Genomic DNA, 12,277 nt, shown 5'->3' with positions numbered 1-12,277 from the left:
CCCACGGGCCCCTGACAAGGGAGGGCCCGTACCCAGGTGATTGAAGCTGTTTGGACCGGGTACCACGCCAGCGCTGCGTGAAGAAGCGCCCAGGAGGTGAGGAGTGTGCCCCTGAGGAACTGCTGTCGGACTGTCTTCCCCCTTGTGAAGCTGTGGCCCCCTTTAAAGCACCAGCTGGGGAAGAGTATGCCCCTAGGAACTGTCGCCCCTTGTAAGGCACCGCCAGTCAAGCGCTATAATTGGGAAGAAGCGCTGGGTGAAGTTAAGCGCTGATCTGAACTGTACAGCTGGGGAAGCGCTATAATTGTGAAGCGCTAAAAACTCGAACTGTGCCCTGCATAGCGCTGTGTGGTGAAGCGCTGGAGAAGTGCTAATTTCCTGCCCCCTCTGCGTGGTCTGAGGAAGGAGCTGAGGGCTGTGTGCAGAGGGAGGAGCAGTGCGCTGTGAATAGCGCCATCTGCTGAGGAGAATCGCGCCGTGTGTCCTGAGGGCACTGTGAGGGGAATCGAGCTGGAGGAGCCTACCCTCGTTTTGGGGCGCGGTTTGCCATATAAATAATTAATTAAAAGGGAGCCTTACCCCTTATTGTTGCCGTCGTCAGCGCCGCGGCCCGGCACCGCCTTGAAGGGACCCCCACCGTCGTGGATACCGTTGCGGCGGCCCCCGGTGCCAGGAGAGGGCAGCCGAAGTGAAGATAGGGCCGCGCTAGGCCCTGAGGCCGCCGTCACCCGCGTCATGTGACAGGGGCCCGGCCGTGTCATCGCCCCCTCCCCCCCAGCCGCGCACGGATTGGCCCGCGCGGCCGTGCCTGCGAGCCAGAGCAGGGATTGGTTGCCGGCTGGCAGCCAGAGAAGAGGAGCCGTCTCCAAGCCCCAGGTCCCTGTGAGGAAAGGGGGGACCCAGGTGAAGCGCCAGTGCGGGGCCCCTGTGGTCGAGGGGGAGCCCCGATTGTGCCTTATCACCGGAGCGGGTGCCCACCCCGCCGGTGAGTGCCCCCGCAGGAGGAGGCCGACGAAAGCCCCGGGTCCCCGTGTGAAAGGGGAGGGGCCCGGGTGAAGCCGTCCGAGCCGTTGCGGGGCCCCCGTGCAGAGGAGGGAGCCCCGGGAGAAGCGACCGGAGCGGGAGGCCACCCCGCCGGTCTGTGCCCTGAGTGAGGGGCCGGTGAGTTAGGCGGGGCCGGGGCACACTGTCGGTGCCAGCCCCGCCTCCCGACCTGAGGCGGCCGGAGGAGCAGAGAGACTGCGGGGCTCCCGTGAGGAGGAGGGAGCACCGATTGGGCGGCCCAGAGGCGTGTTGAAACCCCCAGGCCCCCATGAGCAAGAGGGGTCCAGGTACCTCCGCCGGAAAGGAGTGCCCGAGTGTTGCGGCCAGAGGCTTGAGGGGAGGGAGGGCCTCGAGGCACATTGCCGGTGCCTGCCCCTCCCCCTCGAAGCTGAAGAGAGCCCCTGTTTGGGGCCTGAAGCCTCACGGAGGCTACCTTTAAGTCCCGGGCCCCCGTGAGGACGGAGGGGCCCGGCTGTCGTCGTGAGAGAGGAGGGGGCATCGAGGCACATTGTCGGTACCTGCCCTTCCTCAGTGAAGTCCTGCGCCTGTTGAGGTCCCTAAGGGAAAGAGTCCAGGAACAGCCGGTGAGTGGGGCCTGTCTTAAGTTGGTGGAGGGGGGGCAATGGGGTACATTGCCGGTGCCCGCCCCCTGGGACTGTGTTACCTTAGCAGGTGTCCCGTCTGGCAGGAGGCCCCTGCAACTTGGGCTCGAGAAGGATTGAACTGCCCTAAATCGCCTGCACCTAACTGTCCTACCAGGCAACTCAGGAGCAAGCCGGTTGCCCTTATTGAATATTTTGTGGTAGAGAGCCTTATTCCCCCTCATTGCAAATATGGGTTCCTACTGTATGGGTTGCCCTGAGGTCCCCAGTTATTAAGGACGCCTGAGGAAGGAAATTTCTAAGGGAGCCTAGAAGTATAGGGGTGAAAATGGTTGCCTGCTGAATGTTACCTGCTCATGCCAGGGCTTGATACGCAGAGCCAGGTGATATGCCTAATGAAATGCACATTTTTACCTGTTGCCCGATGTTCCCTTGATTTAGGCCTGCTTCGCCTGATGTTTGATACCCCTAGGTTTATGGTAGAGGAAGCCTTGCTGTTTTATTACAGGTGTTCCTGGTCCAGAAGTATGGCCCCTACCTGATGTTAATACTGGGTGTTCTGCCTAATGTTGGTCTATAGGTTGGCCTGACGTGTCATTCCAGGCCCCTGGTTATATCCCACTGCTCATTTAATACAGGTGTTCCTGTTTGTTGGGATTTACGGTGATGCCCTGAAGTTTTCTTTTACAGGGGTGGGTTGGCGTTAAACTGCCAAGGATGAGAGCCTAAGTTGGCCACCCCATTGTGACCCCAGGTTTAATAACAATGTAAACATTCTTCTTTATTTTCAGCTTTGGACTTCCAGACTCAGCCCTTACTTCCCATGTAAATAATCCCCCCTTTATACACCTGGCTCTGGTGCCAGTTGGCGCCGTGTTATGATACCACTGTTGATGCATTTTTGCCTTGCAGGTTGGAGATACTAAACTTCTTAATTTTCCAACTCAAACTGGTGTCCTGCCTCTTTTGTGGTGTGCCTGGTGTGTTGTCTGTGGGTACTGCGTGAGTGCTTCACATGTCCTCCGTAGTTTGGCCTGCCCGCTTGGTTCCATGCTACCCCCTTGGAGATTTGGGTAACCCCCATTTCTTACTCGCTGTTTCCCCGTTGTCGAGCAGGGCTCGGATGTCGTCGGTGGCTGAGATGAGGGCGGTCTTGACGCTGTGGTTGGCCCGGAAGCCGGACTGCGAGTGGTCGAGGGAGCCGTTCGTCTCGAGGGAGGCGGCCAGCTGTCTGTTGACTGTCTTCTCGATGACTTTGGCAGGAAAAGGAAGGAGCGGATGGGGAGGTAGTTTTTGAGGTCGGTGGGGTCCGCTAATGGTTTCTTCAGTTCATGTTTCCTGAGAAGCCTGTGAGGTAGAGCTCTCCTTATCTTCAGAGTCGACATCAGATATACTTATCAGTCTCTGAAGTCAAATCAACAACCTATCCTCTCTATCTGTGAGTTTTGGTGTTTTGGTTGATAAAGTCCTACAGATCTTGAAGTCATTTACCTTATGCCTGGGGGTAGAGGCAGTAGATCCAGTTCTTATGAGGTTCTTCAGCCTGCAGCATCTTCTTACCGCATGTTCCACACGACCTGAAGAGACCTTTCTTTGAAGAATCCAACATTTTGAGTAGTAATTTGGAAAATTGAAGAAGAAACTGAGCAGAGCTTAGAGAGACTCGCTTTCACACGACGTGCAATGGAAAATCTGAGGAACCTAGCCTCTCTTGGGAGTGTTCTACAGGGTGCTGTCGCCTGATTGGCTACTATTTAAGTTTGGTTCTTTTTACAAAAGAAAATGGATAGGCTATTTCAGTGACTGTTCATTGCATTGTAGCTTATGGTAGTGTTAACTACTGCAGGTATAAGGATACCGCAGGACTACCACCACAACGGCGAGATGATTCAAGCATGTGAATCTATGAAAGATCCAATACTGGAGAATTTTGAAGTCTCCACAGTACATTTTGGGGCGTTTCCTGTCACTGGCACTAGGCCTACCCACAGACGTAAGGTTCCATTTTTATTGGGAGACTTGGGGGAATGCTGGGTGAGTGGAAGATTGTGGCTCCACACAGATTCGAGAACTTTCCACCACAGAAATGTGAGGAAAATGTGTTTTTGGGACAAAGTTTGAAGTTTGCAAGGGATTCTGGGTTACAGAACTTGGTGATAGACAGAAAAGCCACCCCATCCTGGATAAAAAGGTACAGGTTTGCTAGGTTTCCCTAGGTGCCGACTGAGCTAGGGTCCTAAATCCACATCTAGGCACATTGCAAAAAAGGGTCAGCTTTTACTGGAAAAATGTGATGTGGCCATGCTGCATTTTGGGGCGTTTCCAATCACGGCACTAAGTCTACCCACACCAGTGAGGTAACATTTATATCAGGAGACTTGGGGGGGGGAATGCTGGATGGGTGGAAGTTTGTAGCTCACCCCAGATTCCAGAACTTTCCATCATAGAAAAGTGAAAAAAAGTATTTTTTTCTTCAAAATTTGAGGTTTGCAAGGGATTCTGGGTAACAGAACCTGGTGAGAGCCACAGAAGTCACTCCATCCTGGATTCCCATGGGTGTCTAGTTTAAAAAATGTATAGGTTTGCTAGGTTTCCCTAGGTGCCTGCTGAGCGAGGGTCCAACATCCACAGCTAGGCACATTGCGAAAAAAAGGTCAGTTTTCACTGGAAAAATTTAATGTGCCCAAGTTAAGTTTTGGGCTGCTTTCTGTTGCAAGTACTAGGCCTACCCACAAATGTGAAGTGCCATTTTTATTCGGAGACTTGTGGAATACAGAATTGTAGAACAAGGAGTAGTTTCTTACCTGTAACTCCAGTTCTGTAGTAGGGGTATCTCTGTGATAGTCATAATCTGTGAATAATCCCGCCCATGTGCGTGGACAACAGAGTAATCAAAATAGTCTCTTAAGTTGTCCTCTTCTGCAGTCCTGCATAGACACACAAGACAAAAATGAAAGACAAATAATGAAGCCTGACATTAACAAGGCTACATTGGCCAGCACTTCATCCTGAAGTGAAAAAGGATAGCCAAATAATATAGAAATTGACACATTTTACAGAGTTTCACACATAGAGAAACTCCCCTTCACAAAAATCCTTTGTCATGATAGAGAGGAAGGGTTGAACAGATAAGTCCCATAGGCTACCATTAAAAAGGGATACCGTGCCTTTAAGGAACCCTCCAGAGACCCACGGTATTCCATGATGCACAGCCAAAGGCAAATTACTTTAAGTTCATTTTGAAGGTGTATTAAGCCAGGCCTGTAGCATCCAGGAAAACACTGTTTCTTCCACGGGGAGGAGGGTGGGCCGCTTATGACTATCACAGAGATACCCCTACTACAGAACTGGAGTTACAGGTAAGAAACTACTCCTTCTGTAGTAGGGGATCTCTGTGTATAGTCATAATTTGTGAATAGAATGGCAAGCCCTTCCCAAACAACAACCAAACCCAGCGGTGGAAGAAACCTAGAAGAAAAATTCTTACTGAGCAAATAAATTCTTCAGCGAAGCCTGCCCAACTTGCGCATCTGTCTTGGCATCAGAATCCAGGCAGTAATGTTTGGCAAAGGTGTGGACCGATTTCCAAATAGCCATCCTAAAGATGTCTGCAATGGGAACGTTACGTAGCAAAGCCGCTGAGCCGCTTTGCCTCTAGTTGAATGAGCCTTAGGCTTACCCCCTAGAGTCTTGTTAGCATTCTGGTAACATAGTTGTATACAGGACACAATCCCCCTAGATATGGACTGTTTGGAGGTGGCAAGACGAGTCCTGACTGAACCGTAATTAACAAATAACTGATCTGACCTACAAATGTCTTTGGACTTATCTAAGTAGAATTTCAACACCCATCTTACATCAAGTGAATGAAGGGAACTCGGCGCCGAAGAGGAAGGATGTTGAAAAAACGTTGGTAAAGTGATTATCTGGTTGACGTGGAAATCAGATATCACTTTAGGGAGAAACTTCGGGTGAGTCCTCATGACAACCTTGGAAGCATGAAAAACAGTATAGGGCTCTTGACAACACAGAGCCTGAATCTCACTCACCCTGCGAGCCGATGTTATAGCCACAAGGAAAGCCGCCTTCCAAGACAAATGTTGTAAAGAAGCCTTATTAATAGGCTCAAAAGGCTCCTTCATCAACCTAGACCGCACCACATTCAGCTCCTAATGGGAGGAAATACCTTCTTCAAACCTTCCCAAAAATCTTTAATAACAAGAATTTGGAAAAAGGAAGTTTGTGAAGGGCATTTACGATACGCAGTTAATGCTGGGAGGTGAACCGTAATAGAATAAAAGTTAAGGCCAGATTGAGCTAAATGCAGCAAGTATGGAAGAATGACATCTTCCTCGTAGGATGTAGGATCAGCATTCTTGGATGTGCACCAAATGCAGAATCTCTTCCACTTGTAGGCGTAGGAAGTCCTTGTAGACGGCCTCTTTGTCTTCTTGAGTATCTCCATGCAGTTGTCAGGCAGGTTTAAGTGTCCATACTGCACTAGCTCAGGAGTCATGCTGCCAAACTCAACGATAAGAGGTTGGGGTGCACCATCTGCCCCCCGAACTTGGTGAGAAGGTCCGGCCGACAGAAGTAGAAGATGGGGTGGAGAGACCGGTGTAGCAAGTCGGTGAACCACCACTGTCGAGTCCACTCCGGAGCAATGAGGATCATCGGGGTCCTGGTTTGGACAGCTTGATCAACACTGCTAGAATCAGGGGAATGGGCGGAAAAGCGTACAGAAAGCTGTTCGACCAGCTGATCCACAGTGCATTCCCCAGAGTCCCCGGTTGGTAAAACTTGGAGACAAAGTCTCGTTATTTGCTGTTGTCGGCGGTGGCGAACAGATCTATTTCTGGAGTGCCCCATCTCGCGAAGATGTTTCCTAACACCTCGTCGTTTAAGACCCATTCGTGATTTTCCTGAACGAGCCTACTGAGTGCGTCTGCCTGAGTATTCTACACACCTGGAAGATGGGTAGCCGTTATCGCCATTCCCCTGGCTAACAGCCAGTGCCAGATCGCTTGCGTTTCCTGAGACAGTGTGCCTGATCTCGAGCCCCCCTGCTTGTTGAGGTAATACATTGTTGTCGTGTTGTCCGTCTGTACAAGCAAGGAGCTGGTCCGGAAGGACGAATGAAAGGCTTTCAGCGCCAAATGGACAGCTCTGAGTTCCAGAATATTGATGTGTTACGTGGTTTCCGCCCGAGACCACGTGCATTGGATCTGCAGATGGTTCGAAAGCGCTCCCCAGCCCTGAAGAGAAGCATCCATCACAATGGTCTGTATAGGAATGTCCTTGTGGAACGGAACTCCCTTGAGGAGATTCTCTGCTGAACACCACCACTTCAGGGACTGTTGAGCATGTTGAGACAGTCAGATCCTGTCCTCCCAGCTACCTCGTTTCTGGTCCCATTGATCCTCCAGACATTCCTGCAGCAGCCTCATGTGGAGGCGTGCATGTGGTGTGAGAAAGATGCAAGAAGCCATCGACCCCAAGAGAGAAGACACCGTCCTCACTGTCGCTGATGGAACGGACATGAGAGTCTGAGCCTTCCGAAGGATCAATAAGCGTCGCTCCTCCGAAGGACACACGCTTGCCCTGAGAGTATCAGTGGAGTCTCCCAAGTACTGCAGACACTGAACAGGAGTCGGGACAGACTTGGACATGTTGATGTGCAGACCCAGTTGGTTTAACAGAACAGCTGTTGAAATGCATTTGTACTTCCTGGAAGGTGGACGCTTTGATCAGCCAGTCATCCAGGTAAGGGTAGACAAACACCTTGTTCTTCCTCAGGTGCGCTGCCACCACCACCACCATGCACTTTGAAAGCGTTCTGGGTGCAGACTTAAGACCAAACAGAAGTCAGTGTACTGATAGTGATTGGTGCCGACTATGAAGCGCAGGAACTTCCGATGCTTATGTGCAATCGAACGTGGAAGTACGCGTCCTGCAGATCTATTACGCAAAACCAGTCTCCTTGATGCAGCTGAGGATAAATCTGGTGCAAGGACAGCATGCAAACTTTTTCCCTGCGAATCCATTTGTTTGCTTGTCGCAAATCCAGAATGGGCCTGAACTCGTTTTTGTCCTTTTTGCGCACAAGAAAGAACCTTGAGTAGAGACCCTTTCCTCTTTGAGATGGAGGGACGTCTTCTATCGCCCTTTTTTCTTAACAGGGTATTGGCCTCCGGTGGGAGTTCGCGCAGCAAGTATTGTGAGCGAACAGGTGGAATAGCTGGAGGAGGGCTCATAAAAGGTAGACTGTATCCACTGCAAACAATATTCAGCACCCACTTGTGCTGAGTAATTTTTCTCCACTCTGCCAGGTAGTTCTGAATGCTTCCCCCTACCGGAGTGGGTAACAGAAGAGGGGGAAGTAATCCCTCAGGGCTTAGACCCAGCCGGGCCCTTAGTCCCCTCTGCCGCCTTTGGAAGGGCTGCCTCCGATATTGTTGTTGCTGCTGCTGCCCAGCTTGGCGACCCTGCCCGCGTTGAAACTGCTGGGAGGAATAGCGCCGTTGGTAGGGACGGAAAGTCTACCGCTGTTCCTTGGGCTTCTCCAAGCCCACAGCCTTAAGTGTCTCAACTTCCGCCTTCATGCAAGCCATTTCCTCGTCTGCCTGGATCCCGAAGAGCGTGGAACCCAAAAAGGGCAGGTTGGCAATCCGCTGCTTTGCTTCCGGCTTCAGGGAGGTATCCATGGGCTGCTAGGAGAGATGTGTCCGCAGCCACACTGATTGGTTTGACACCATCATGCCTTCATTAACCACCTCCTGAAAGTTCTCACATTTGTCCCTCGGAAGGAGTTCAATAAATTGCTGGAGAGACTCCCACAAGAAGCGGTCATAGCCTTCGGATCTTTTTGTCGGGTGGCACTGTAGACGACAGAGCCGTAGAGTGCTGTTTTTTTGCTGCCATCACTATAACCGAGTCCGGAGGAGGATCCGTCCACAGGAATGTGGGGTCCGAGTACGGGGGCCTGTACTTCTTCTGAAGTCGAGAAGGAGCTGCCTTCGCAGAGGCAGGCATCAAGAAAAGTTCCATAGCCAGTTCCTCCAAACCAGGCACTAGAGGAAGCAGGGGACGTGAGAGTTGCTTCTGTTACAGCGTCTCAAAGGTCACAGAAGTGGAAGGGGTAGGCGCAGTCAGCGCAATTCCCAGCTTAGCCGCTCCCCTCAGCAGCACATCGTGAATGGTAGCGATGTCATCAACTGGAGATTCCCTCGTGGGAGGAGAGTCTGACAAGGTCAGCGAATATCTCCCACCACTAGAGGAATCTGTGTCCCTAGTGTATCTGGAGTGTGATCTCTCCCGGTGGCGACGATGTCGAGACCTGTGCCGGCTACCAGAATGATGCCGCATTCTGGAGTGAGATCTCGGTCTTCTGGGCACAGGCAGAATCACTGGCACCGGTGGCTGAGGTGGCGGTGCTCTGGGCGGAGGCGGAGGCGGAGTCGGATTCCGAGGCCGTGAAGGCGACAGACGCGGAACCACAGGCCGGTCCATCCCCGGAGACCTAGTTGGTGAATAGGTCCTGGAGTATTCCGAGTCCGGTGAATGAGTCACTCTTCTCCTCTTACGGGCCGGCCTTTAAGAAGGTGCCCTGGAGGCTGTGTCCCTAGATGGAGACCACCTGCGCCGCTCCGACTTAGAGCTGTCAGATGTACTAATGATGACCACCGAGCGTGACCTGCTCCTGGAAGGAGTCCTCTTCCTAGACGTCAATTTTCTCCTCGACGTCGATCTTCTTGACGTCGATTTTCTCCTAGACGTAGATCTCCTGTACGACATCAACTTTCCTCTCGGCGTCGACGGCGAAGATCTCCTTCTCAATGCCGACCTGCGTGTCGACGTTGAGGGAGAACGGCGGTACTGCCTCGACGGCAAGCGCCGATGCCTTCAGGACTCAGATCGACAACGATGATGTGACGTCATCTGCGAAGTCCTCAACGTCGACTTCGCCCGAGGTTGACGTCCTTCCCCTCGACGCCGAGCGTCAACGGTGTTTAGACCTAGAGCCCTGGGTCTACGGGGAACATACCTTTCAACGTCGTAACCTTCGACGGCGACCAGGACGATGTCGTTTCTGGGCCTTCTTGTGACTGGGGAGCCCCCCAGAGGCCGAATCACGGGAAGTGGAAGCAGATAGATTCCCTCCAGGCCCCGAGGTCCCATCTGCATCCTGATGTCTTCTTTGCTCCAGGCCTTGAAGACGAATCTTCTCCCTGTCACGCAGGGTCCTCCTGGAGAATGATTTGCAGATGACACAGGAGTCAGGAACATGAGTAGATGGAAGACCGAGTATACACACTCTGTGAGAGTCTGACTTGGCCTTCTTCCTGCCACACTCAGGGCACTTGTCAAATAAAGCTGGCATGTTGACAAGAAAGAGGTGGCTTAGCTGCTCAAAAAAGACAGCAAAAAGAAGAGAAAGGCCACAGACGTCGAGTGAAACACTAAAACTTTGCAAAAAGCACCAAAAATTTAAGTTATACCAATAAAGGTAGAGCTCAATGCTCCAGGGTCCTGCTAGCAGGAGCTGGAAAAAAGAACTCAAAGTAACTTGCCTTTGGCTGTGCATCATGGGATACCGAGGGTCTCTGGAGGGTTCCTTAAAGGCACGGTATCCCTTTTCCAGACACATAATGGCAGCCAATGGGGCTTGTCTGTCCAACCCTTCCTCTCTATCATGACAAAGGAATTTTGTGAAGGGGAGTTTCTTTGTGTGTTAAACATTGTAAAATGTGTAAATTTCTACATTGTTTGGCTATCCTTTTTCACTTCAGGATGAAGTACTGGCCAATGTAGCCTTGTTAATGTCAGACTTCATTATTTGTCTTTCATTTTCTCTTAAGTGTCTATGCAGGACTGCAGAACAGGACAACTTAAGAGACTATTTTGATTGCTCCGGTGTCCACGCACATGGGCGGGACTATTCACAGATTATGACTATTCACAGAGATCCCCTACTACAGAAGTGTTATTACCAATTGACTTGCTATGCATTTCTGTCTTCCAAATGTTAGACACTGTGTAAAAAAGTAATTTTGAAAAAAGTAGTCTAATTCACATGCTTGTATGGGTACGCACAATTTCAGAGATGTGCAAATAACTACTGCTTCTAAACGCTATATTTCGTTCCATTTTGGAAATACATAGGTGTCCTTGAGCCCTATTTTTCTCTCTTTATATTTTACCAAATGAATTGCTATATACCTGGTACACAATGAAAACACATTACATGGCACAGCACAGTTATTGGCTCTGGGTACCTCGTGTTATTGGTAAACCTACAAGTCCTCTATATCAGCACAACCAGAAGGGTCCAGCGGACCTAACAGTGTATTGCTTTAAAATATTTGCAATACTTGGAAGTTGTTATAGGTGAAAACGTTTTCAAAAATGGCCATTTTTTTTTCAACTCAATTTCAGTCTTTTTTCAACTGTTAGTTTCTTAGGAATACCTTCAAGGATCTATACAAATGACTTGTTGCTGAATTTAGAATTTTGGATAGCGTTCCGGGATACATTATTGGTTTCACACCCATTTCTACCATTAACTGGTAGGAGGAGGTTGACATTATAAAAAATAGGAAAAATAGGCCATGTCCCAGTAAAATCCCAAAACTGTGTAAACTTTGGTTTTCAGACAAACGTCCGCCTGTTCCTGAAAGCTGGTTAGATGGTGATTTTAGCACAACAAACCCTTTGTTGATACCATTTGCAGGAGAAAACAGACTTTCTTCTGCAGCCCTTTTTTCCTCATTTCCCCACCCAAAAAAAACAAATTTAGCTGTATTTTGGATGATTTCTCTGTCCTCTATAGGGTAATCCACAAACACTGGGTACCTTTAGAATGCGCAGGATGCTGGAAGAAAAGGATGCAAATTTGGCGTGAATACCTTACGTAGACAAAACGTTACAGGGCCTAAGGGCGTCCTACCCTTAAATAGCCAAAATAAGGCTTAGCACAGGGGGAAGGCATAGTAGCAAAGGGGTTAATTCCTTCAATGAAAAGTCCCTAAAATAACGTAACTTTCTACACTGCTGTCAGAATTTGCGAACTGGTAAGGCCATTCCTATAGGACAGGGCACAGCTATTTTTAAACTTCCCTAAAGCAAAATCTGCCTTCTCATCAAGTACCTAGCACTATCAAAAGATATGCTCCCAAAGCATGCATTGACATCTTCAGAAAACCCCACAGACTAAATCTAGGCTTGTATTCAAAGTTTAACACCAGTTCCAATTGCACATGCTACTCTCTGTGGAATCCACAACAAGGTGGGAGCATTTGTTGCAGGAACTGGAGTCATGCTTGACCACCAGACACTAAAGACAGATCTTGTGCGGGTCCATGACCGATTTTTCTTTCACACACGTACAACACAGCTTAAAAACTGTAGTCTTTGTTGGTATCATGCCTGGTAAATAGCCAGAAAGGATTTATTTAATAAATCTGGGTTTGAAATGAAAACTAAATTGGAGGAGATGCACACCTAACCCATGTGGAACAACACAGAAGAAATAAACTGATCACAACAAGCAGAGGTGGCCCCTATTGGTGGTGTCATTTTTTTGTTGTTGTAGATTTAAATAGCGCGAACTTGACTAGAAGGTATTGGAGCAC

At 49.9% G+C, this 12,277-nt stretch overlaps 1 protein-coding gene across 1 annotated transcript in view; it reads right to left on the bottom strand.

Annotated features, from left to right (window-relative positions):
- The window catches only part of SPAG5 (sperm associated antigen 5), a 643,746-nt gene that overhangs the window by 432,537 nt on the left and 198,932 nt on the right, over positions 1 to 12,277 (bottom strand). The window lies entirely within an intron of this gene.

The sequence above is a fragment of the Lissotriton vulgaris genome, chromosome 2_1 (assembly GCF_964263255.1).
Source record: "Lissotriton vulgaris chromosome 2_1, aLisVul1.2, whole genome shotgun sequence".
NCBI classification, from domain to species: Eukaryota; Metazoa; Chordata; class Amphibia; order Caudata; family Salamandridae; genus Lissotriton; species Lissotriton vulgaris.
This window is presented reverse-complemented; position numbering and strand designations above follow the sequence as displayed.